This window comes from Onthophagus taurus, chromosome 11 (genome assembly GCF_036711975.1).
Source record: "Onthophagus taurus isolate NC chromosome 11, IU_Otau_3.0, whole genome shotgun sequence".
Classification (NCBI taxonomy): Eukaryota; Metazoa; Arthropoda; class Insecta; order Coleoptera; family Scarabaeidae; genus Onthophagus; species Onthophagus taurus.
Genome location: NC_091976.1, coordinates 10,282,297 through 10,308,585, shown reverse-complemented (window position 1 = coordinate 10,308,585; position 26,289 = coordinate 10,282,297). Strand labels below are relative to the sequence as shown.

At 40.8% G+C, this 26,289-nt stretch overlaps 3 long non-coding RNA genes across 3 annotated transcripts in view; 1 reads left to right on the top strand and 2 right to left on the bottom strand.

The window, feature by feature from the left end:
* Window positions 1-26,289, top strand: part of LOC139431697 (uncharacterized) — a 193,526-nt gene that overhangs the window by 155,619 nt on the left and 11,618 nt on the right. The gene's annotated exons all lie outside the window — the stretch shown is intronic.
* On the bottom strand, window positions 1,885-5,911 carry LOC139432193 (uncharacterized). Its single transcript, XR_011642065.1, has 2 exons — window positions 5,641-5,911; window positions 1,885-2,451 (listed from the first exon to the last, which is right to left on the bottom strand). It is a non-coding gene; the product is annotated as an uncharacterized lncRNA (long non-coding RNA).
* On the bottom strand, window positions 7,216-9,010 carry LOC139432194 (uncharacterized). Its single transcript, XR_011642066.1, has 3 exons — window positions 8,716-9,010; window positions 8,447-8,658; window positions 7,216-8,393 (listed from the first exon to the last, which is right to left on the bottom strand). It is a non-coding gene; the product is annotated as an uncharacterized lncRNA (long non-coding RNA).

Here is a 26,289-nt window from a genome sequence, read left to right as displayed (position 1 = left end):
ATGAAAATAAAAACCGCTACACATGTACCTAAACTTGCTTTATGTAATTACTGTTTCCAGCATCTCAGAAAGTTCAAATTCATGAAAAAGTTCTTGTATTAGAGTCGGATGGTACTTTGATAGACGATAGTGAAGTATTGAGGTTATTACAAAATGAAACGTTAATTCTTTTGGAAGAAAGTGAACAGGGGATCCCCATCTGAGTAGAATCTACAAATGAAAATAGTATTTCCCTGCAAGCATCACTTACGTCTGATTTGGATATGTCGCCTTCTAACCTGTGAAAATAGTAATCGGAGTAACTCCATTTACGGCGAAATGAAAAATGTAAATGTGGTTGCAAATACTGAGCACTTATTTCAACGGACATGCTGGATATATGTGCTAAAGGCGAAAGAAAGAAAAGTATAACAACTGATATTGTGCATACAGTTATGAATGAACTAAAGGAAGTAAAAGAAGCTATACCTTCAAAGGTTTTGAAATGTGCGTAAAATATTCGTTGATGTTCCGTGTTGTAATTTGTACCTTTTTTATACACATTTTTGCTTTATTTATTTGTATTTAAATTAGTTTTCCGATTTGTCAAGAATCATAGCAATAAGAAGTTTTTGTTTTGTTTTCGTTGTTGTTGACAACAAGCGCGTCACTAATAATAAGATTTTTGTAAGAGCGTCGTTTGAGTCGTGTCGTACCTTCGTTATAATCAATAAATAATTCGTTACAACAAAAGGCAGCAAATCGTTATTCGTTACGAAGAAGTGTTAACCAGCGCTATAACATACGTTATATTATTCAACATGGTCCTTCGAGCCGGATAAAATTAATTATCGTCGTTTTTGAGATTATCATCAGTCGTGGTTGCCAAGCAACACAAACAGGAAAAATTTGGTGAGCTGGAATTCAAAGGAAATTCGGAAGAACTTTCGTCGGGACACGTTATCCACGGGCCGGAAGCATCCCCCTTTAAGTTTGAGCGTGTCGTAAGCATATAATCCTTTTTTTCCATTTCCTTTTCCCTTGCTTAAATTTGAATCAATTGCGTTGCGTTCATTTTACGTATTATCATGTCGGAAATAGAAACTTTAATAAAAAAACGTGGCATTGTCAAAGGCAAGCTAACTAATTTTTCAAAATTTATTACTAAATCGAAATTAGATGATAAGGGTAGTCTCGATCAGACGTGGGTTTTTGAGTTGGAACAACGGTACGATCGTGCACTTAATTTAATTAGTGATTTCGAAATCATTCAGGAGAACATTGATTTAGTAAGCGCCGACGGGGAGGTGCAAGCGTTAGAACGCGAAAATTTTGAGACGGCTTTTTACGCAAGCACTGCAGAAGCCAAACGTATATTAACAAATAGCAAAAATTCTCGCAATTCTTCTCTCATTGTCAGTCCTGCTCCGGAGCAATGCGTAAAGTTACCGGTAATTGATTTACCTAAATTTAATGGAAATAGCGAATCATGGCTGGAATTTCACGATATTTTCGAGTCATTGATTCATAATAATCATGCTGTAAATGACGTTCAAAAATTCCATTATTTGTTATCAACTTTAACGAGTGAAGCTCGATAAGTAATTGCGAGTTTAGAAATTACCAATACAAACTATGATGTTGCCTGGGATTTAGTTTGCAGTCGATATAACAACCCTCGAATATTAGTGCAAAATCACATTAAGGCACTTTTTAAAATGGAAAGAATTACTTCCGTTAACTCGAATGTAATACGCACTTTAATTGATAACATTCGCAAACATTTACGTGCATTAAACACATTAAAGGAACCCACCGATAAATGGGACACATTAATTGTATATTTAGTTTCCACTAAATTGGATTTTGAATCAAACCGTGAATGGGAACATCAAAAAATACAGATTGATAAACCCACATTAGACGATTTATTGGATTGCTTAAAAGGTAGAGCTGATTTATTAGAATCACTTGAAGATAAAGGGGCGTCTAAATCGTTAGTTAAACATCAGTCAGCTACTAAAGCTAGATCATTTGTAGTTTCAAGGCAGATAGATGCAATAAAATGTGTTTTGTGCAAGGCCGAACATAATCTTCAACATTGCCCTGAATTTCTTCAACTTAACATACAAAAACGTATAGAGCAAGTAAAAAAATTGAAACTTTGTATGAATTGTCTTCGATTGGGTCACTTTATTAATCAATGTAGGTCGGGTCTATGTAAACAATGTAAATCTAAACACCACACCCTTCTGCATATCACATATAATCGTTCAGATTCGCAACAATCACCAACAACACAATTACAAACTCTCACATCTAGTTCATTAACAACTGTACAAACTTTATTATCAACTGTCACTTTACATGCATTTGATCGGCGAAATAAAAAACACACATTTCGTGCACTACTAGATCCAGGTAGTCAAAGTAGCTTCATAACGACAGATCTTCGCGAAAGGTTGCATCTCCCTGAAACAAAAACAAATATCAGCGTTACGGGAATAACTCAATCTAAATCTACAATTTCTAGTTCATGTTTGCTAAAAATACATTCGCATTGTACTAATTTTTCACTTCAAGTTACGTGTCTTGTCCTTCCAGTAATTACTAGTAATTTGCCTCAGTTCGCTATCGATGTTAATTCGTTAAAGATTCCTGCTCACCTACGCTTAGCTGATCCTGAGTTTTATGACCCAAATAGTATTGATATGTTACTAGGCGCAGATTACTTTTGGAAATTGTTGTGCATAGGTCAAATCAAATTAGATGATGGACCGGTTATACAAAATACAAAGTTCGGGTGGATTGTTTCGGGTCCGGTTCAAACAAGCGCTGTGCCTTCTATCCAGTGCAATTTAGTTCAAAGCGCACAGTCATCAAAACTTCACGAACAACTCACGCGTTTTTGGGAAGTTGAGTCGGTGAACGTACCCATTTCGCTATCGAAATCTGACGCGTTCTGTGAGAAACATTTTCAAGAAACGACCTTGCGAACGGATGACGGCCGATTCATAGTTACAATTCCAATCGATGGAGAACTTCATCAATTGGGCAAGTCGTACCACAATGCCAAAACACGCTTACTAAGTATGGAGCGTAAATTCAAGCGATTACCAGAATTCGGTAATAAATATCGCGAATTCATGCGAGAGTACTCTGAATTAGGCCATATGCGTAGGGTAGTAGCACCGCAGGAATCAGATAAAAATAATTACTATATACCCCACCATGGTGTTATAAACGAAAAAAGCGCAACCACAAAGTTACGAGTAGTGTTTGACGCGTCGTGCTCTACATCCACCGGTTATTCTTTTAACGATTTGCAGGTTGTGGGTCCTACTATCCAACCAGATCTATTTAGCGCTCTAGTCCGGTACAGACAATATAGCATAGTTGTAGTATCAGATATTCAAAAAATGTATCGTGCATGCCTCGTTAACACGGAACAATTAAGGTTCCAACGTATTCTATGGCGCGATTCCGAAAATCTTCCAATAGAGGTTTACGAGTAACCACTATTACCTACGGTACAGCATCAGCAAGTTACCTACCGACTCGCTGTTTACAGCAGTTAGGTTTAGAAAGCTCCGATTCAGTGATTGCTAACGTTATTAAGAATCATTTTTACGTAGACGATCTTCTTACGGGAGCGGATTCAGTTGAGAAAGTTATGTACATTATTGACGGAGTATCACTAACTTTGAATGCGGGCGGTTTCAAGCTACATAAATGGGTTTCTAACAATCCCGCAATATTACGTTGTGTATCAGATAGTAGAGCGGAAGATATAATAGACATGGGACGTAGAGAAAATACGCGTACGTTAGGTCTGATGTGGGATCCTCAGAAAGATGTTTTTAAATTTAACATTAGCAAAAACACAACTATGGCACGGGTTACCAAACGATCTATTCTTTCTGAGATAGCTCAAATCTTCGATCCGTTAGGGTTATTGAGTCCTGTTATCATAAGGGCCAAAATTATCCTTCAACACATTTGGCAGGAGGGATTGGATTGGGATGTTTCACTTCCAAATCAAATTTACACACGTTGGTGTGAATTTCGTGACATGTTAGTTCTATTAAATTCCATTGAAATTCTACGTCATATTTCGTTAAAAAATGCGAATGAATTTGAACTACATGGATTTTCAGATGCATCAATTAAAGCATACGGAGCTTGTGTTTACTTACGAGCTACTAATTCTTATAATGATTGTTCGGTTCAATTAGTATGCGCAAAATCCAGAGTGGCTCCAATAAAACCTACTACGGTTCCGCGATTAGAACTGCTTGGTGCTTTGTTACTTACCGATCTTGTTAATAAAGTTAGAACAGCTTTAAATCTAGAAATTAAAAGAGTAGTGTACTGGACGGACTCTAGTGTTCTGACAGGATGGCTAGGAACTGATCCTAGTAAATTAATTCTTGACTTATCGAGATTGTCTGATTGGCGGTACGTTTCAACCGAGCACAACCCCGCAGACCCCGTTTCACGCGGTATAGACTCGGGAGCCCTCTCGGATTTAACAATATATTGGTGTGATCCTGTATGGTTAAAGCAAGATGAGTCGTTATGGCCACGTAGAACGTTTCGTTCTGAAAGTTTACCGGAAATAAAGGTTAACGTTCTAAAAGCTACTATAATTGAAGAATGCGTTATTCCGTTCACGCGCTTTTCGACCCTATTTCGGCTACAACGTGTAATAGCATATTGTCTACGGTTCATTAATAATTGTTCAAATAAATCTGATAAACGAACGGGTTCTTTAAAATGTTCGGAATTGAATGAAGCGCACATTTACCTAATCAAATGTAGTCAACGAGACTCATTTCAGGATGAAATCAATCATTTAAGTGGCAAGGGCAGTTTGCCGCAGAAAAACGAACTAACTAAATTAAACGTATTTCTTGATCACACTGGTATTATGCGCGTAGGCGGTCGATTACGCAATTCGTCTTATAACGTTGATAAAAAGCACCCGATGCTACTTCATAGTAAACACGTGTTAACGCGGTTGATCTTCGAACACGAACGCGTACAACTTCTTCATGCAGGTCCGCAACATTTACTAGCTTCAATACGGGATCGGTATTGGCCGATTGGGGGGAGAAATCTTGCCAAAAAGGTAATCTTTAATTGCATGCGTTGTTTTCGAGTAAAACCGCGGGTGTCGCAGCCTATTATGGGCGATTTACCATCGCAACGTGTTACTCCAGCACCTCCGTTCAGTACCACCGGCGTCGATTACGCTGGCCCGTTTCTTTTGAAAGATCGAAAAGGTCGCGGTTCTAAAACTTCAAAATGCTATATTTGTCTATTTGTATGCTTTATAACATGTGCTATACACCTTGAATTGGTGTCGGATTTGACTTCTGAATGTTTTATTGCAGCACTGCGGCGTTTTGTTGGTCGCCGTGGAAAGCCGTCTCAGATTTTTTCGGATAACGGTACCAATTTCGTCGGCGCGAATCGCGAGCTTCACGAGTTAGGAACGTTCCTACAAGGTTCCAATCAATTAACCGATGTGATTGAGAATGAGTCGATTAATTGGTCATTCATTCCCCCTAATTCGCCTCATTTCGGCGGTTTATGGGAGGCAGGCGTTAAAGCAACCAAATATCATTTAAAGCGGGTCGTTGGCAACGCAATACTTACCTTTGAACAATTTTATACGCTGTTGATTCAAATTGAAGCTATCCTAAATTCTCGCCCTTTGTCACCCTTGTCCACGGATCCCAATGATTTAACACCCTTAACTCCTGCGCATTTCTTAATTGGGAGAACGCTTTCGGCCCCACCAGATCCAAGCCTGGATCACGTCAAGTTAAATCGGCTGTCCCAATATCAATATACGCAACGAATTCAGCAAGACTTTTGGAAGCGTTGGTCAAAGGAATACATTTCGGAACTCCAACGCCGATCCAAGTGGTCAACTAAAACAGAGAATCTTAAAATTGATGAATTGGTTGTAGTAAAGGATATAATAAAGGATGACAACTTACCAACATTGAAGTGGTTATATGGTCGCGTTATCGCTCTACACCCTGGATCCGATGGTATTGCAAGACTTGCTACCGTACGCACCACCAACGGGATTATCAAGCGACCAACCAATAAACTTTGCCCGCTTCCAATGACAAATTAGTACTAATTTTAATATTATTTACTTTTTTTGTTATTGTTACCTTAGGTGATTGTCTATTAGATATAGACAATCAAATAATTTGTTATATGTTTTCTTTAGCGCTTCCCCCTCCCATATGCTCACTAATTTTTTTTTTTTTGAAAGGCAGTCCTTTCAAGGCCCCCATGTTGTAATTTGTATCTTTTTTATACACATTTTTGCTTTATTTATTTGTATTTAAATTAGTTTTCCGATTTGTCAAGAATCATAGACGAGCATCTTATTTAAGAAGACCCGACAAACTCAATTCTTCTTCACCATTAGTTCCTCCGCGCTTGTCTAAAAGAAAGACAAATATTATGTCAGACTGTGTCCAATGGCAACCAAATATAGATCCTAATGCGAACATATCTACAAATAAGGACGTTTTAAATAATATGGTTGATACTGGTGAAGATTTCTTCCATTTACTTGTACAAACTTATCCAGCACAAACGCAGTTCCTTAATGATATTGTTAAGCCGTCTACAATCAACGAAATTCTAAGTGAATGGCCAGTGATTTTTAAATTAGAATCAATTGAATGGCATTTTAAAAAATTAACCAACAAAGATTTAAGCTGTTTCTCAAATAGACTTACGTCGAAGGCGCAAAAATTATCGAATTTGGCATAGGTGTAAAAAAGACTGAGCCGAAATTGAACATGATCGAAAAAGATTTACATAAAGGGTCTTTCATTAGGAACTTCTGAACCTTGAAGTTGGTAGCAGCCATTGCTGACGCTACATCTGTCAGATTCAATCTGTTTTTCCAACTCATCATGGACGGATATAGCGTTCAACAACACGTGTAAATGATAAAATTGTTTTATCAAAATGGGTGTTCTCTGTTCGGGCAACGTTCCGCACGCTTCACCATTTTACGGTCGTCGTAATCGTCCTACCGAGAGGACTATTCGCAGTGTGGTGAATAAATTTGAGGCTACTGGTTCAGTAAACAAGAAACCAACACCTGTACGGCGACGAAACGCAAGATCTGTCGAATACATCGCCGCTGTCCGTGAGAGTGTGCAGGAGAATCCAAGGCAGTTGAATTCGCGTCGCTAACAACAACTCGGTCTTTCGCAGACCACAACTTGTCGAATTTTAATTTGGCGGCGCTACGTGCCACACAGCTCATGTCACATTGGACATTCTGCACAAGCAATTTCAGGGCAGGGTCATCTTACGTGGAGGAAATGTGAACTGGCCACCGAGATCGAATGATTTGACCACTTTCATTTTTCATGTTGGGTTTTCTTAAGTTGCAGATCTATGCGAATAAGCCACAAATAACGTCGGCCCTGCAAGCCAACATAATCCATGTCATCGGTCAAATTCAGCATGATTTATGAGCCAGAGTCATAAAAAATCACACACTTTGTTTTATTTAACTTTAAAAAATCTCTGCTATGAATTTCTTCTCCTCATACTTCAAAGAAGATACTAAATATTTTTTGGATACATGAAGGTAAGTCATAGATTCTTTATGTGGATGTTTGCTTTACTAAAAATAATACTGATTGTAGGAGTTAAACCAAGACGTTAGCGATGTAGGTATAAAAAGTATTGCACCATGCGTTCACACAATAGGTAAGAATATTATTTTATTATACCATTTAACCCTTGTACGACCAAGACTGGGTCAATAATGACTCAAATACAATAATGTTTTGTGGACAGAGACTTTATTGAGCTTTTACTTCTTCTATATGCGGGATGTGTGTCCTTCTATGATGCCTCGCAGAAAGGGTATTGCGCAGTGGCATTTTTGAGATGTCAGGGTCAAGATAAATCTGTCACCACTTCATTTCTTTATGCAAAAGCTCGTGTAGCTCCTCTTAAACAGTTATCGATCCCACGGCTCGAACTTTGCAGTGCGGTTTTACTTGTTGATGTTCTCGACAATATCAGAAAATCTATCTCTTCATTACTAACAATCGACTCAATTACAGCGTGGTCGGATTCTCAAGTCACGCTATCATAGATTGCAGCTTCTCCAAGCCGGTGGAAAACTTTTGTTGCCAACCGTGTAACATATATTCAAAACATCTTACCCGCTACTCATTGGAGAGACCTTCCGTCATCGTACAATCCGGCAGACTGTAGTTCACGTGGCCTTTTTCCTGACCAGTTAATAAAATCTGACCTGTGGTGGAAAGGCCCTCCATGGCTTTTAGATCTACCAGAAAATTGGCCTTCGCCCTTTCTTCATAAATTTGAGCTTTCTGATACAATTCCTGAAACTAAAGTACAACTTATCAATAACGTTGAAATTAAAAGTAACTGTATTGATTACCTTCTGAATAAATTTTCCTCAATTAAGAAAATTCAACGTATTTCATCCAACGACAAGAGTTCGCTAAATTAATTCAACAAATTGAAACCAATCAGCTGCCTGCTAAACCCGTTCGAAAACTAGCTCCCTTCCTTGATGGGGATGGTTTAATCAGGGTGGGTGGTCGGTTAAAAAATGCTGTTATACCGTTTGATCATCGGCATCCAGTTTTGCTACCAAAGAACAACCGGTTAAGTGAAGTAATCGTGGAAAACATTCACAAAAGATACCTTCGCCCGGGACAACGAACTGTCCAAGCATTGGTGCTGCAGCATTACTGGATTATCCACTCCAGAAGTGTGCTGTTCAGACTCCTCTCCAGATGTCTCAGATGTTTTCGTTGTAAACCGAAGTTGTATGCACCGATGATGGCTGATCTTCCGACAACACGAGTCTCTCAACTTAAGGCCTTTTCTCAGGTGGCGATTGATTTTGCTGGACCAATATACACCATCTTCCACCGTACAAGAGGAGCGCGGTCTGTAAAATCTTATTTTTGTATATTTGGGTGTACGGCCACCAAAGCCGCACACTTAGAACTAGTATCAGAACTTACCACCGAGGCCTTCATCGCTGTATTGAGGAGATTCACATCCAGACGAGGCAGATGCTCCCTTATTCTATCTGACCAAGGTACTAATTTTATTGGAGCAGCAAATCAAATCCGAAAAATGGCTAAGGCAGCGGGAGAAAGTTTGGATATTGAATGGAAATTTCATCCTCCTGGTGCCCCTCACTTTAACGGCCTTGCTGAGGCGGGGGTGAAGTCGGTCAAGGGTCATTTGGTGAGAGTAATGGGAGATCAAAAACTCACTTTCGAGGAGATCTACACGATTCTGACGCAGATCGAGACTGTTTTAAATTCAAGGCCTCTCACAGCCATTACTGAGGATCCCAACGACATGCAGCCTCTCACTCCGGGTCATTTCTTGTGTCTCCAACCAATTACTTCTATTGTTTTAGATTCTGATGTTACCCAGATTCCAATAAATAGGCTTACCAGGTGGACATTGCTCCAGCGAATGATCCAGGATTTCTGGAAGCGATGGACAGCCGAATACCTCAGCACGTTGCAACAACGGCATAAGTGGACTTTGCCAACGAAGAATCTTTCAATTGGGGACTTGGTTGTCATACGTGATGAGCAAACACCTCCACTACACTGGAAATTGGCACGGATTACCGAAATCTTTCCCGGAGAGGACGGTGTTGTCAGAGTGGCAGCTGTCAAAACCAACAATGGGTTCCTCACGCGCCCGGTAACAAAACTGTGCCCGTTACCGACGTAAATAATCACAATTAACAGTTATTATTAACGTCTTCTTTTGCCGGGGAGAATGTTCGGGCACGATCAATCGCCCTCTATTGAGGGGCGTCCAAGTTATAAATTGTAGTGTAATTCAAGTATTCCGCAAGATTCGTTCATTCTGCAACAATCATTCACACTGTAATAGTTTTAGTTTCATTCGCGATTTTAGTATACATGGCTAGTGCTTTAAATTAACATCCTTTCACATTTATATTTTTGTATGGTGGGTGGGAAACATAAAGAGTAAGAATTATTAAAATTATATTTATTTGTCTCTACGATCTTCTTTAATTGCAACCAGCACCCGTCTTTAGAGCCCGGCTTATTGTCGCGCGTTCAAATACAATGTTTTTCTTTTATGTGACGCTTTCCATGCAGTAGGCATTTATGGAAATATACTATATATTTGTAAACACCTCACATTCCTAGTCCTCCGCCAATTCATCTCACGAACCTCACTTCTTTGACTTTTGATGAAAAGGAGAAGAGATTACTACAGAAAGGATTTAAGTACGCCCCTAAAACCAAACCAAATTTACCAATGATTTCAATTGAAATACAGACAACAATAAAAGGACTTAAAGAAGAGAACGTCATTAAAAAGGAAATCCAACCTATCCTAGTGAAAGAAGAGAAAAAGCAAGAAATGTTACTGAAAAGAGACAAGAGGAAAGCTTTGGAAGAACACAGAATAATAAAAAACATCAGACGAAAAATAAAAGAAAACAAATAATCGTTACCCCTGCTGACAAAGGAGCTGGAATGATCATTATTACAGAAGACCAATCGTAGATAAAACAGAGGTCTTCCTCAAAGAAAACAATTTTAAAACACTAAAAGGATCCAACTATTAACTTCCATAAAAGAGTAAAACAACTGATTAAGAAAAACACAGAAATTATAAAAGAACTCTTAACTGACAAAATCAACTTTCTGCCAACGAACCCACGAATGCCAAAATTGTACGCACTTCCGAAAATTCACAAACACAACATGCCCATCAGGCCAATTATAAGTTCAATTAATTCTAGTACTTACAAGCTATTCAGAATATTAAAGAAATTTATCAGAAATGTACTTAACTTCAAACCAAAACACACGATCAACAGTCGAAACCAAGTTCCGGAGATTATCAAGAAGATTAATTTACCAAGGGACTTCAAAATGCTATCATTTGATGTGAGTAACCTCTACACAAACATCCCTATCAATGAAACCCTGGTAATCCTTAAAAACTCAATAAAAACAGAAATAGGGAATAACAACAAAACAAACGCCATTCACGATCTATTCAAAATTTGTATGGAACAAAACTTTTGTATATGTATTTAACAAATATATCCAATTCGATGGTAGTCTACCGATGGGATCCTCCCTAAGTGGAATTTTGGCCGATTTATTCATGAATGAATTAGAGGAAAATTATGTAATTAATAATAATAACCCATTTAAAGGAGAAATAATAACCTGGATAAGATATCTAGATGATATCCTTGTACTTATGAAGGATGATCAACATATTACCAATTTACATGAATACATCAACAACCTACATCCTAAAATAAAGTTCACAATTGAGATGGAGAATGACAACAAAATTAACTTCCTAGACTTTACGCTCCATCGAGAAAGCAACAAAGTGAAATTTACAATTTATAGAAAACCAACGCAAGCAAACACCATTATTCCATATGACATACCACGATTTTTCCCACAAATTCGCCTTTAAGAACATACCTACACAGCTGAACTATATCTGAACTAAATCAACAAGAATTGGAGAGAGAAATTCAAATGATACAACAAATTGCCGACGACAATAACTTCCCACAAAACCAAATGAGAAAACTAATTTCAAAGTTCCAAAATAGATTCACCTTGGAAAGTATAACTACCTTAACGAACGATACGATAAATAGAGAAAACACATACAGATCGATCACTTTTCCGGGAAGCATCTCAACTGATATTAAGAAAACTTTTAATAGAAATAAAATAACGGTATGTTGTATTTTTCAAAAACAAAAACACTAAAGGATGTACTAATTAACAATAAAGAAAAAACATCCATCCTATCAAAGAGCGGAGTATACATGTTACAATGCGTCTCCTGCTCCGCCACCTACATTGGCCAAACCGGAAGAAGCCTAGGAACGAGATTAAAAGAACATAAAAACAGCTCAAAGTCGAACTTTGGAAGACACCTAATGTTCAACGATCATCATTTGAAATGATCAATCAATCATCAATGAAAATAAAAACAAAAAACTCCTACACCAACTTAACAAAAGTAATCTTATGGAGATGATTGAAACCTACGAAATAAACAGATTTATCAAGAACAACCCGGATAGTCAGTTTGAATGAGCAGATTGTGCCTATGTACACACCATTGTACAACTGTTTAAAAAATCCTTTCCCGAAGAATAATAAAATTACAACTAACTAAACCCTGTGCAAGTGGACGAGAAGCATGAGTTAGGTGGCAACCCAACCCAACCCAATGTTACAGAATTATTTTTATTTTTCAAAGTTTTAGCGAAGTCCTTCGACAGGATACCTACGTTACTGATTGTAATACAACATAACCTTAGCTGTACCGTGCTTTTAATGTTTGAAAACTAGTGACAATTCAATCGACAACTACCTTTCTTTAATTATAATTCTAGTTTATCACTATCTATTCATTAATGTATTAAATTGTAAATGTTACCTTTTGTAAAGGTTTTATGACGTAAGTTGATTTTAATTTTGGTTTTAGAACGATTTTGAGATGTATGTATATTGTAGGATTTCTACTGATGACGTGCAGGGCCCGAAACCTGGAATAGAAAAATAAATTAAACATATACATCATCTCAGTATAATTTTATTCAAAACCTACTGACTAATTGCACGAGATGAAAACCTATATAAAAGATTTTAATACTGATGATATCGTTATAACACGCATATCTGGTAGTAAGTAAAATTGAAACTCAAATACAACATTTCCATATGATGTGGAAACAATGGCAAAAAGCTGACGTTGAAAACAACATACCAAGCTATAGAAATTATAATATTCCAAAATCTAGGGAAGTTTTATGTCGTATAGCGTATCTTAAGCATGCAGCAACACCCATATCACAAGATATAAAGCTCAACATAAATATCCGCAGTAAGACTTTGTTTAATATAGATCTAGATAAAAGATTGTTTGGTTTATATGAAATTATACGATGGTGTGCAAATCCGTTTTATAGAATAACTAGGAGAGTATCATCTATAGCCAGAATAGCAGTGTTGTTAAATACCCGAGTATTTATTTTCAAGGGTGAATTTCCTCGTAAACTCGGGAGTATTCACGCAAGATGGGTATTTAGAGGTACTTATAAAATTTAACTTAAATTGAGTTGTTGGCTGTTTTGCAAGCACTTCAAGAATGCAGAGTCGATTATCGATACACCAAACTTGTTTATAACATCTACAAGAATGCTACAATGACGGTAAAATTGCGTAAAAGTACTAAAGAGAGTGGAAGTAGTAAAGTACTGATTGTGAGTAAAACAAGGCGATACAATGTTGAACCCAAATTGTTCATCACAGTCCTAGAGAATGCATTTAAGCAACTGGATTGGACCCAAAAAAGCATAAACATTGATGGCAAATACCTAAGTAATTTACGCTACGCGGACCGAATCGACATACATCGTATTGTGCCGTTTAGTTTAATTTCTACTAGTAGTATGTAATTTAATTTGAGGACTGATGAAAAACAGTAGGCTTACACCATTGATTGGTGCTAGCCAGACTGACTCAATTCTCTTTGGTTCATTGTTTCGAATTAATTTGTATATTTCCAATGTATTTACTGTTATTATGTGAACCAATAAATATAGTTTATTATTATTATTAACCAGATAGCTTTGAGAACTTATCTATTTGGATTAGACTTGATAAATCCCAACATTGGTTTAGAAGTTAAACTACGACAGCCCACCGATATTGAGACAGCAGAAGGTTACGCCCTGGAAATTACTAACTATAACACCCAGAAACAGTTTTCTTTTTAATACATGGCAGCGAATTGCATCGCCAATGCGAATCATTGTCAGACCACATCCCATGGTAGCCCAACATACGGCGATGCAAACCATAGGAGGTTTTTGCATCAACTCGATGTCAGTCGAGTTTTACAGTCTTAATGAGTTTTCAGGTCACTAACATTGAAAATGGCTTAGCTTTGTTTCCTGTAATGAAAGATGATACAGACAACGTAATTATCCCGGAAGCACTCGTCGAAGTAAAAAACCATGAAACGCAAATTTTTGTTACAAACAACTGTGGAAACCCGATCTGTCTGAACCCGACCCCTGTAAAAGTGCAACCAGTAAGCGAAATTGAAGAAGAAATAAACATTGGTTATAATTTTATAGATCAAAACCATTTAGCGGCACTTCAAGAAAAAATGTGGAAAAGAATTTGAAAGTGGATCATCTAAATTTAGAAGAAAAGAAGGCTCTTCAAGCATTATTATCGAAATACAAACATTTATTCTATATAGAGGGACGACAATTAACTTTTGCTCATAAAATGAAACATCGTCTTAACCTAAAAGATAATGGACCCATCTATGTTCGAAATTATCGTCAACTAATTGAGACAAAAAAAGAAACAAAAAAACAAACTATGGAACTACTACGACAAGACATCGTGAAAGAAAACGTTTCGCCTTGGAACGCACCTGTCCATATCGTAACGACCCAAAAAGACGGAAGAATAAAAAACCGAATGGTAGTTGACTTCCGAGGACTAAACAAAAGAATTATAGAAAACAAATATTCAATTCCAAACATTGCCGATATATTAGATAAATTGGGCAGGGCAAACTATTTTACCTCTCTCGATTTGGCATCAGGCTACCACCAAGTCGAAATGGAACGAGAAGATAGAGAAAAAACAGCGTTCAGTGCCGAACAGGGCCATTTCGAATTTAAAAGAATGCCTTTCGGATTGAAAAACGCCCTGGCTACCTTCCAGCGTCTAATGGACGAAGTTTTACGTGGTTTACTAGAAGGCACATACCTGGTATATCTCGATGATATCGTTATTTACTCTTCATCACTGCAAGAGCATATACAAAAACTAATTAAAGTCTTCGACCGTTTAAATTCAGCTAATTTTAAAATTAACCTACAAAAATGTGAATTTCTCAAGAAAGAAATTAAATATTTAGTACATATTATAACAGACAAGGGTGTTAAACCTAACCCAGAGAAAATTTGAGCAATCATATAATTCCCCTTACCAAAAATAAAAACCGAAATCAAAAGTTTTCTCGAACTACTGGGATATTACCGTAAATTTATTAGAGATTTTTAGACGTTTACATCTTGTCAAAAGAAAAACGCTAAAATCAACATCGAAGATTCAACATACATAGCCGCATTCGAACAGTGTACAGGATTACTTACTAATGAACCTATACTAACAATAAGATGCCCAGACTTTACCAAAAATTTATTGTGACAACAGATGCGTCAGATATCGCTCTTGGAGCTGTTCTTTCACAGGGCATAATTGGAAAAGATCAGCCTATTTGTTACGTGTCTCGAACATTGTCAGAGACAGAAAGGCGATAGTTTATGCTGTCAAACAGTTCAGACCGTATGTGTATGGAAAGAAGTTTACAATCTTCACGGATCATAGACCGTTAGTGTGGCTTGGGTCGTTAAAAGAGCCCAACTCCAAACTAATGCGCTGGAGAATAAAGTTGGAAGAGTACGATTCTGACATCGTTTATAAAAAGGACAAAGCCAACACGAATGCAGATGCAACACATTAAACGATCTGAATGTAATTACACAGAGCGATCTAGATAGCATTCTACCAAATTTTGACGATACAGAATTATTAGAAATAGCGAGCGAAATGTCAATTTCACTGATTGACTCACCTGCACCTCTAGCTATCCCTGATATAGGATAAGGAATTGCTCGAAGAGAAATAAAAATATCGGATAGACCAACCATACAACTAAGATCAACACGTCGGATAGAAGAAAATAAAGAAAATTCTGACAATAATACTATTCATACTACACAGACAGTAGATCCAAAGAAATCGATTGAAATCCAGGACACTATTATTGACTATAAAAAGACGCAGTTCATTATAACAGAGAGTTTGGGAAATGGATTAGAAATTACAATCAAAACAAGAGGAGATAACGCCATACACTTGGTACGAATCCCAGCAAAAAACCAATATGAACACATTCTAAATTTATATAAAAACTACATGGCTGGAAAATGTGTAACGTTTATAATATCGAAATGTCAGAGAGAGGACCACGGATAATCAGGTGCCTACGAAAAGCGGAAGTTATTTCAGATGAAGCAAAGATGATCGAAATAGTAAGAACGTATCGCGAAGGAATGACGAACCATCGTGGGATACAAGAATCTTTAGAACATCTCAAACGGAAATACTGGTGGTCGAAAATAGAAGAAACAATCACCAAGGTTATTAAAGCCTGTGAAACATGTAGCAGGGATAAATACAACCGAAGACCCGATGTGCCATTATTATCGATAACTGAAACTCTAGACGCCCCATTCGAAAAATTATTCGTTGATACTTTCCCTTTCGCAAACAATAAATATCTAACTTATGAAGAATTTAGTACAGTACTAGTTCAAATAGAAGCGGTTCTTAATTCACGGCCCCTTTGTTCGTTATCTGATGATCCTAACAGCTATGAAATTCTTACGCCAGGACATTTTCTTACTGGTACTGCACTTAACGTCGTCTCTCTCGGTGGCAACACTTACGGAAAATGATCGATGACTTTTGGAAGAATTGGTCACGTTCTTATCTACAAAAAATGCAAATCCCCACCAAATGGTTCGAATCGAAAAATTTACCTCGAGAGGAACAGTTGGTTTTACTCCAGGATAAACGATATCTGCCTTCAAAATGGCTGCTGGCAAGAATCATCAAATTACACGCCGGTTCAGATGGCCTCGAACGTGTCGTTACAGTGAAGACTCCAACCACCACCCTTACACGGCCACTCACGAAAATTTGTTTGCTGCCAGACATCGATTAAAGCTCAATACTCAATTCATGTTTAAATTTTATTCAATTTCATTTTGTATTTGTATTCTTTAGTTGCCTACGGCAAGGAGGGCGGTTAATTTTAAAAGTTAATTTGTATATCCATGGAAGTTTTTCCGTGTTGTTTTTTTTGTCAATAAATATCGATTCGTAGCTTTTTCAACATATGTCAATGTTCTCTGTAAAAGTGATTTCTCAATACATTTTTGTATAAAAACAGTGTTAATCGAATATAAAAAAGGTAAGACAATATTCAGAACATTTAGACAATAACAGTTGATTGGCACAGGTGATTTGAGCACGCAGCCCCAAACGTATTGAAGGATTTGAGAGAGAGAGGAGAGAGAGATATTTTCAAGTAATCTTAGACGATTTCTCGTTTATTCTTTTTTATTCAGTGTTAATTTCTTCTGTAGCAAATAATCTGCTAGAGCTACGCTGGTATAGTAGTGGACAGTAGTAATTTCATTTTTGTTTGAATTTTCTATTGGTTTCACTAATCGCTTTACAATATTCATCGGTTTGTTAGATACCATATACAAACCATCTCGTTGCTTGCCGCAATAAATTTCTATGTTGTATGTATAAAAAGTTTTCGCATAGCAAAGTGCATATATTTTTATCCCATATTTAGCGAGTTTGTTTGGCATATACATGTACATATCCATGCACATCTACCTCGGAAAGGATGCAACATTTCGCCTATTGTGACGAATTCACCTAACTTGATAGACGCTGTTTTCTAGAAATTTCTCGAAAAAACACCGAATTGCTGCCAATTTATCAGTTTTACGCCTATCCACTCTTGTAACTTTATCATCAAAGCGGAGAGATCGAGTTAAAAACAAAAATCGTTTGTAGCTCATCACTGCTCTAACAATTTGAATGCCTGTTCCATCACTGCTCCAAATTTCTTTTACATTGGCAAAACGTGACTTTTTAATACCTATTAAGAAAAGTATTTCCAAATAAACCAATAATTCGTTTATGTTGGTATCTTTGATATCTCTGCTTCGTGTGTAATCACGATTTGATCTCAGAGATTCTATATGAGTATTTGTATGTGCCACAATATTTTCAAGCATTATACTATCGATAATTTTTTGAAATAGTTCTAATTCACTAAGATTTTTTACACCACAAGTAGGACCTGAAACATCTTTTATCATGTTAATATTATTTTTTTTGACATTGTCTTTTCCAACATAAAAATCTTCTATACATGTCTCAATACTGTCTTCATACTCTTCAGAAGAATTATCCACTTCAGATGCGCTGTCAAAATTATTTGTAGCCGATTCGGCGGATTGTAGGCGGCGATCAAGCGGACGCACCCCGATAGTGTTCGTACCACAATCGTAGTAGCTTCGAGATGTTGAAGAGGGGGAGTCAGATCTTCGTAATGATCCAAACTGGTCCTTACAAAGATGGCTCTCCCCTCGGCTGACACCTCGACGCCAAAATGATGGGACTACGCAGAGGTGATGTACCAGAGGAGGGGGACGATCTGACGGTGGTTCAGTGCAACCTGCATCATAGCAGGGTTGCAACTGCCACCCTTTGTCGTCACCTCGATATGATGAGTAACGTTATCGCACTGATCCAAGAACCCTGGGTTAATAAATCCAGGGTCTGCGGACTCAGTGGTTTAAGCGGTTCTATTTTCAGCTGCCCCAGGGAAGGGAAGATTCGAACCGCCATTTACGTACCTAAACATGTGCGGAGCTATCTGATGCCCCAATTCACGGACACAGATGCGACGACCGTTAGGATACGTTCTACTGTCAACCGGAAGGAAACACATTCTGCTGACATCTGTTTATCTCCCCATTGAGGACCTGCCACCATCCGAAGGATTGGTGCGACTGGTTGAAGCCGCTAGGGTAGGTAAATGGAATCTTGTCATCGGCTGTGATTCAAACGCTCACTCAACGGCTTGGGGTAGTGCGAATGACAACACTAGAGGTAAGGCCCTCTTAGACTTTATTTATTGCAGTAATTTAGACATACTAAACCGAGGCACTGAACCGACCTTTGTAACTGCGAAAGGTCAGTCGGTAATTGATATCACTCTAGCCTCCTTTAATATTTCACAATCAATCCACAACTGGAGGGTTTCCGACGTTGTTTCAATGTCGGACCACAGGTGGATTACTTTTGATCTTGGAAACACTAAGATCGTAAACAAACTGAGTCGCAATCCCAGAAGGACGGACGTGGATAAGTTCAGGTCTACACTATCTGGGTTATTGACTAGACTCGGTCGACGAAAACCAGTGGACAGCTGCGAGCTAGAGAACTATTCAAAGTCTCTACACAATTCCTTGATCCTTGCCTATAAAAAGGCTTGTCCCCTCCGTAGGGAGCAGGTATCTGGGCGCGCTACCATCTGGTGGTGCCCCGAGCTTGCCTCACTGAAACGAGAGGTGCGGACTGCCTTCAACAAAGCTAAGGACTCCAGGATCGACTCTGACTGGCACCTCTACAAGAGGAAGCTGTCAGCTTTTAAAAAAACCATTCGTCGAAAAAAGCGAGAAGCATGGAAGAACTTTTGCGAGGAAATTACTTCCTCTGCAGAGGTCTCCCGCCTAAAAAAGGTGCTTGCTTCGAGCCCTGTTCAACGTATTGGCATACTAAAGAAGGAAGACGGTTCTTATACCGACAACCTTCAAGACAGTTTACAGCTTTTAATGACTGTTCATTTCTCAGGTTCGGACAACTTTAACGATGTCCAACAAGAGAAAATTCACGTACCTACCGCTGATGAATGGCTTCTGGCCAAAGTCATCTGCAAGAAGGAGAAAATACGGTGGGCTGTGAATACGTTCTCGCCGTTCAAAACTCCAGGACCGGACGGGATATCACCGGCCCTCTTACAATGGGGACTGGATGACCTGCTACCGCACCTGAAGAGTATTTTCCAGGGATGCCTGGCGTTCCGCTATGTACCGGGAAGTTGGCGTGAAGTCACGGTCAACTTTATACCTAAACCGGGTAAGCAAGATTACTTCCTTCCGAAGTCCTATAGACCAATTAGCCTCTCCTCCTTTCTATTGAAAACGTTGGAGAGGCTTTGCGATCGTTACATTAGAGACTCTTGTCTGCGCAGCAGGCCACTAGACTCTAATCAACATGCTTACACCCAGGGAAAGTCCACGCTGACGGCTCTTCACTCAGTGATCAGTTTCGTCGGTGGTGCGCTGGACCACAAAGAGTCCGCCCTCGGGGTTTTTATTGACGTGGAAGGAGCTTTTGATAAAACTACCTTCTCCGGAATTAACGACGCCTTGCTAGAGCATAACGTTCCTCTGGCCCTGTGCGGCTGGATTGAGAGCACTCTAAGACAAAGGGTCGTCAAACTAAGAGCTGGCCAAGCCACTCTTCAAGGGGCTGTTACTAGAGGCTGTCCGCAAGGGGGGGTACTTTCTCCACTTTTGTGGAATCTCACCCTCGATAGCCTCATGAAACGCCTAAAACTAGCCGGTTTTAAAACCGTTGGCTACGCAGATGACCTGACAATCCTCATTAGAGGCAAGTACGCTAACGTACTCCTCGATAGGATGCAGGAAGCACTCAATCTAATTGAGAACTGGTGTAATAAACAATGCCTTTCCGTCAATCCCAAGAAGACAGAAATGGTTCTTTTTACACGCAAGCGCAACATTGGCAATCCTAGATTGCCAACGCTCGCTAAAACTCCACTTAAACTGTCTACTGAAGTTAAGTACTTGGGCTTAATAATAGACAGTAAACTAACGTGGAAATCCCACCTAGACAATAGAGTTAATAAAGCTTGTGTCGCCTTCGGCCAGTGCCGGAGGGCTGTCGGGAGGACTTGGGGTCTGTCTCCCAAGATAGCCCTGTGGATTTACACCGCCGTTGTTCGACCAATGCTAACGTACGGTGCGGTGGTATGGTGGACTAGAACTTCTAGGTCTACCGCCACCACTGCACTTAATAGAATACAGAGACTCGCGTGTCTGTATGTTACAGGTGCGCTGCGATCAACCCCCACCGCGGCCATGGAAATCATGTTAAATTTACCACCACTCAACCTACATATTCAGGAAGTGGCGTTGGTAACCATGAAAAGACTACAATCAGTAGGAACTATGAAGGATGAGGACGCTGGCAGCAGTTCAACACTCTGGAGGGAAGCAGTGTTAGACACACCCCTACTCGAGTGTAAGACTGATCACAGACCAGCAAAATATGTTTTCTCAAAGAAGTACCTCACCCACGTCAGTCCCACAGTAGTAGATGAACGAAGAACTTTTAAGATCTACACTGATGGTTCAAAAGGACGAAATGGTGCAGGCGCCGGGGTATTCTCTCACGATCCCCCGATTCGCCTCTCGGAACCTTTAGGGTCTAGCACCACCGTCATACAAGCGGAACTAACTGCTATTAAACTTGCTGCCGACTGCATTGTTGAATCCAACAAGCGGGGTAAGTGCTTCACTATTTTCACAGACAGTAAACAATCTCTTTTAGCTCTAAGCAGAGTTATTATAACGTCTGCAGTAGTAATGGATTGTCACAAAGCACTGGAGAAGGCCGCGAAATACAATCGTGTCAGAATCCAGTGGGTTAAGGGGCATTCCGGCTCCAAGGGTAACAACCACGCTGACAGGCTTGCCAAACGTGCTGCCGGTAGAGCGCCCTGTGCACCCGAGCCGATAATTACCCCCTCTTTAGCTACTCACATCGAGTTAATCAAGCGCATTACCCACAAAAAATTTTTAAACGGGTGGGACCGTACCCCGGGCTGTCATCTCGCCAAGGAATTGTTAAAATATCCTTCAGCCGCAACAGCCCAGTTCTTCGTAGGGCTCGGTAAAAGTGCCCTTCGCACTGCCACAGGTCTCCTCACGGGACACTGTAAGGTAAACAAGCACCTTCAAAACATGAAGCTTGCTGACTCCCCTCTCTGTCGAGCCTGTGAACAGGATGACGAGACGGTTAAACACATCTTGTGTGACTGCCCCTCTCTGACCGACCTCAGAATGAGGACCTTCGGGGAGGAATGGCCGACCACAGATGACATCAGGAATGCACCTCTAGGAGCCGTCCTAGCCTTTGGTAAATCCTTAGGCTGGTTGATGTGACCAGAGTGTGTAATGGGAGGATGCACAAGGGGCCCAATGGGGCCTAAGTGTGGCGTGCGGTTTTGCATGCACTCCCCAATCCATACATACATACATGGCTGTCCCGCCGCCTCTTGCGCCAACTCTATCGTTTCGATAGAAGCGATAATTGGGCAGCCGTGGCCTGTCGCCCGCTCGCAGATGGGTTTCGCTAATGAGTATCGCGTCAAGGTCGTACCTTTCGGCGAACTCGCGAAGTTCATTCTGTTTACAGACAAGGCCGCTGCCGTTCCAATAAGCCAACTCAAGCGAATGCGGTACTCTCGGTCTTCGATGAGTCATCATAAGAGTTTCATCATCTCGGACATGATTTGGACGCACAACTTAACTCGTGCGTCCCTATCGGATTTGTCGATTTGGATGACCTCGCTCATCGTCGCCAGTATGCTGACGAGGGGGTCGGTTGGGGGTTCAACCGCGATCGACCCGCTTTTACGATGCCTCCTATTGTGACGCCTCCTCTGCGACCTCGAGAGCTTCGGGGGGTCGTCGGTCGCCTTTCGCTTCGGCTTGTTGAGCTTAGCTTTGGGCGCCGCGACCTCTTTCCGAACTACCTTGGTAGCTGGAGCGTTCGCTTTCGGCTTTTTCGCCTGACTACTAACCGCTTTCACGGGTTTCGCCGCGACTACTGGAGCCTTTTTGTTCCCCTTTTGCGCCTGAATAGGTCCTTCGGGGGAACGGTCGCTTTGACCTTTGGGGCTGCCGCCGGCGCCCTCGTTTCCGCCGCCTTCGGGTGTTTTGGGCACCCTTTGTAGTTGGCGGTATGAGGGCCACCGCAAAGGACGCACTTGGCGGGCGCATCCTTTACTTTGGCACAGGAAGCCGTCGGATGGTCACCAGCGCACTTCACGCAACGAGGTGCACCGTTGCACATTCGTTGAAACGTGTTCCAATCGAGGACGAACGGCCTCCGAGTACTCGTCCTCCAGGTCGCTGCTGGCCTTCCTTTTCCCGTTGGATGGACCGACTGCCACGTCGACATCCATTTTACCCGCCGGGATGGAAGCCAACGGCTCGGCGAATGACCTCGTAGTGGAAGTGGTCGCCGCCTCCCCGAGGGAGGCGGTGCGGCCTGCCGCGCTGGTCGTCGCATCCTCGAGGGAAGCAGTACGGCCTGATGGTGCTATGGCTTTCGCCTCCACTGGGGAGGCAGTGCTGCCAAAAACGGGGGTTGTTTCGGTTGTCACCTTCTCGGGGATGGCGGTACTAACCTTACGTGTGCGTTTAGTCGCCACCTGCTCAAGGGAGGCGGTGCGGCCTGCCGCGCTGGTCGTCGCATCCTCTAAGGAAGCAGTACGGCCTGGTATACCTGCCTTGACTGCCGCCTCCGCTGGGGAGGCAGTTCTGCCAATAACTGGTTTCTTGGTCGCCGCCTTCACGAGGGAGGCGGTGCGGCCTGATGATTTGGCTGCCGCCGCCACAGGGGAGGCAGTCTTGCCAAGAACGGGGGTGGCGTTGGTTGCCGCCTTCACGGGGATGGCGGGTCTGACCTTACGCGCAGATTTAGTCGCCGCTTTCAACGGGGAAGGCTGACGGCTTGGTGGAACGGGTCTCAATGTCCCGTTCTTATCGATGATGTGGGTGTCGACCACGCTTGCTAACAAACGAAAGTCTCCACACGATGCGGATAAAGTTTTCTTCTCCATTTTAAGAGGCATTTCTGCCACCTTAAAACGGTTTGGAAAACCCAACCCAACCCTAAAAAGGGTGCTCTTAGTTTCGAAAGAAACTTCTATCGCCTTGTTGTCGCTCTCTCAAGGGCACCCAGTAGAATTCGAATCCTCCCTCCCTCCTACGCTGACGCTACAGGACTGGAAGAAATCTTCGATCTTCTCTCTGTGATGTTGTTCTCTTCAGCGCTCGACGTTGAAGGTATACAGCTGAGCTCTGGCTCGTATCAAAACCGTTCGTTATGCTAAAAAATCTACCTGCTTGTATTAAAAAAGTTATACTATATTCGGACACTTGCGGAGGACAGAACAAAAACACTGTCACCCATACCGCCTTTGTACGCCGACCGGCCGGCCACGCCCACCTACTCCCGATTGGTCAGCGCTGAAGGGGCAACCAACCGGTCGCCCTATATAAAGGGGAGAAATCCGACTGGGATTCATTTCCTACCTTGACGGTAGAAAGGCGCGCATCAAATTGAAAGGTACGCGTTCGAGAGAGCGAATCCTAACTGCAGGCGTCCCTCAGGGGTCGTTGCTTTCACCGATACTCTTTTGTATCTTTGTGAGCGACCTACCCCGTTGTGAGGGCACTCAGTTAGCGATGTACGCCGACGATGTGTGCATCTACAGCAGATCTTGGTCCCCCGAGGTCGCCGCTCGTAGACTGCAGGCAGCATCGGACGAACTGCTAGACAACTTCGCAAAGTGGCGGGTCAAAATCAACGCTGATAAAAGTACCGCAATACTTTTTACTCGGCGTAGACAGAGACCCCCCGATGCGATGGTACTGCAAGGGGACGAGCTCCCCTGGCGTTCTGAAGCCAAGTATTTGGGTGTCATTCTGGACTCTAAACTAACTTGGAAAAGTCACATCGAGTCGATGGCGAACCGGGCGAAGGCAGCTCTGGCCAATCTGTACGCTCTGATAAATCGCCGAAGTAAGTTGGATCCTCTACGGAAGATTCGACTCTACAAAGCGGTTATCAGACCTACGATGACTTACGCCTCTTCCGTCTGGGGTTACGCCGCGCACTCACACGTGCAAAAACTCCAAGTTGTTCAGAACAAGGTCCTAAGGATGGCATTTGATGCACCTTGGTTTGTCAGTAATGCGACACTGCACAATGATTCCCAGATGGCGACCATCGAGGAGTTCATTCGTGACAAGGCCAGTACCGAGTTTACGCGGCTCGAAAACCACCCCAATCCCCTCCTAGCGGGATTAACGGATTACGACGTTGAACACCTTCGCCACAAACGGCCAAGGCTGCTTCTCGTCTGACGATCCAGGAGTCCGACTGTCCTTCCCAATTCCACTTCCGATGTCACTATTAATTAGTGAAAATTTTGTAATATATTTTCCGTTTGTTTTAGGTCCGATGAAGAGGGTTAGGGAAGAAATTCCAGGTACCTCAAGAGGCCCGTCATGTTCACCGTTCACCTGGGATTCATTCCGTCCGGAACCTGCACGAAGACTTTTATTTATGATACGATTATTATTATTATATTCCATCTGTAAATTACAGCAAACATATTCTTATTGTTGAATATTACACCACTGTTTCATTCCCGTCAACGATCCTGGTAACAACACCTACGTAGCGCAATGTTAACCTTAGTTTTGCAAAAGTGTCCACACATTTCTACAATAGAACATAAATTCATGTTGCCTGGACACTCTCATATGGAAGTGGATGGCGATCATGCTGTGATTGAGAGGAAAAAAAAAGTAGTACATTGATAAGCCACCCCCATGATTGGTATCAGCTGGTCCGATCGTGCGGTCCTGGATTTTCCGTTATTGAGATGATGTAGGAGGACTTTTTAGAATTCTCACATATATTGAAAGGTAGTTAAAAGAAAAAAAGATGTTGCACAAAACAATTTTAAGTGGCAACCGGTACGCTGTTTAAAGTACCGCAAACAGTTTGGTATCATCCAATTCAAAACCAGCTTAGACGATTATGAACCATACCAAGAGGTGTCCTTCTTGCGGCAGAAAATATCCGTAAAATGGCTAGATGATGGCGGCAACGTCCCACAAATTAGAAACACCTTATTGCCGATATCCAAAGAAAAGAAGGGGGATCTGTTGTCCCTACTACAGTTTATTCCCCCTGTATTTCATAATTTTTACAGAGGCTTGCCTTCATATGGCTCAACTGTGTCGACAGATCCTGATTTAGGTGAGATTGATTCAAATTCCGACAACCCCAACTTTTGACAATCTGAAGTATAAATGTGCGATTTTTGTTATTTTAGCTTAAAGATTTGATTGTTCTAGTTCTTACTATATATACATAAGTAATTAAGTTATGTATACATATACATAAGTAATTTTGAGGTTAATTTAATTTAACCCTAGAACACTAACCATGCGTACAACTTACGTACATAGAAAAGGAAAATGCGTCAACATGACCTTCTAAGGTTAGTAGACTGTTTCTTAAAGTGCAACGCTCCCCACATTTTCGGAAGGTTTTTAAATAGTGATGAGTAAATTTTACGTATATAAAATTAAAATTAAAAATTAAACGAATTCCACCAATATTTCTAAAAGGGTCTTTTAACCAT